This window comes from Odontomachus brunneus, unplaced genomic scaffold (assembly GCF_010583005.1).
Source record: "Odontomachus brunneus isolate Ranch 3 - 2012 unplaced genomic scaffold, Obru_v1 Obru_scaffold_192, whole genome shotgun sequence".
NCBI classification, from domain to species: domain Eukaryota; kingdom Metazoa; phylum Arthropoda; class Insecta; order Hymenoptera; family Formicidae; genus Odontomachus; species Odontomachus brunneus.
Window position 1 is genome coordinate 474,466 of NW_022639642.1, and position 1,048 is coordinate 475,513.

Genomic DNA, 1,048 nt, shown 5'->3' on the forward strand with positions numbered 1-1,048 from the left:
ATAATTAGAAATGTCTATATTGAACACATATTAATTTTATTAAACTGTTAAATGTATCTGTACAATTTTAAACAAATTATAAACATTGCATTATAACCTCTTCCCAACACTATGTATACAATATGTTTGACATATAAATATTGAAATAAAATTTTAGGTTCTCAAGTCAACAAATATGAAAACATCAAAGTCTATGAATTATTATTATGTCTATGAGTTAAAATGTTTATTGTTGTCATTACTCTTAATTTATTATATAAGACTAAAATGGAGAAAAACACACAAAAGATGACAAAATAGAAAATGGCTCGTGAGATCAATTAATCAACAGAGAAAACAGCAATATTCTTCCATTGTTCTTCAGTTGGACATGCTAAATATAGAGGCTGTAATGTATTAATAATAACTAGACACACTTCTTTCATTAACTGTCTAACAGTTGACTACCCAATTCGAAAAAAATGCCATACTTGCTATTCCCTGTTGCAAGATATCTGAAAAATGTATCACAATTTTTGCTATATAGTTTATAATTTGGTAAAAGATTTTTTTCTAACAATAATTCCTAAACATAACTAAAAATTTAAGAAGTAGTTACATCAAACAATTTTTTACTAATAAACTATATTTACCTTAATGTTATTATTATCTGTGTTCCAAAGATAGAGCTTTCTTAGTTTTTTTTACCAAATAAGGTCTTAGCATGGTTGATAACTTGTTAAAATGTTGAACATTCATCCTGACATATTTGACAAACATGTTTTCATCAATTTTTAATCCTTGAAGATTTTCATTCTCCTTGCTGTTTTCTCTGTTGATTAATTGGTCTCACGAGCCATCTTTTTTATGTTTTTTTCCGTTTTAGTCTCATATAATAAGTTAAAAATAATGACAACAATAAACATTGTAACCGCGATTCGTTGCGGGTTTGAATCGCTTGTCGGATCGGGTTCGTGATAGGCGGAATAATTGAGAAACAGTGTGTTAAGAAAATAATAATGAATAATATATTTAAAATACTAAACTGATGATAATGACAATATATATA